Genomic DNA, 468 nt, shown 5'->3' with positions numbered 1-468 from the left:
CATGACTATCACTGGTCACAGTCGCCCACCTTCTGAACTCCTCGGCATCTGAGCATGAATACAAACTCATCAGATAGACAGCCTTCCTCTCCCACTAGAGGCTCCATACTCTGCCATCCCTGTCACTGTCCACTGTATTGTCATCACCCTCATCCATTCCCCTCTGTCTGCCCTTCTGGTAAATCTAGTCAGGCAGAGGTTCCTGTTCCAGGAGGATCAGCTGTTCCTCATCTACGGCAATCCATTGTCAGTATTCCTTTGGATAGAATTGGGGTCTGCTGTACATTTTTCCAGTAGTATGTTGGGTTACTATCTGGAAGAGCCTTTATCCATCCTGGCCAACAACTCGACTGAAGGTATAGCCTGTCTGGCTTTGTTGTTTGTCGAGTAACTTTTAGTTATGTATATGTATGCTCTTATGATATTATGTTGGCCCCTTTAATCTTTGGTTATACTTCCCTTTTGGGT

General features: G+C 45.5%; 1 protein-coding gene across 1 annotated transcript in view; it reads left to right on the top strand.

The window, feature by feature from the left end:
- The window catches only part of P3h2 (prolyl 3-hydroxylase 2), a 193,273-nt gene that overhangs the window by 179,956 nt on the left and 12,849 nt on the right, over window positions 1–468 (top strand). The gene's annotated exons all lie outside the window — the stretch shown is intronic.

Source organism: Nannospalax galili, unplaced genomic scaffold (genome assembly GCF_000622305.1).
Source record: "Nannospalax galili isolate Female #2095 unplaced genomic scaffold, S.galili_v1.0 scaffold559, whole genome shotgun sequence".
Lineage (NCBI taxonomy): Eukaryota > Metazoa > Chordata > Mammalia > Rodentia > Spalacidae > Nannospalax > Nannospalax galili.
This window is presented reverse-complemented; position numbering and strand designations above follow the sequence as displayed.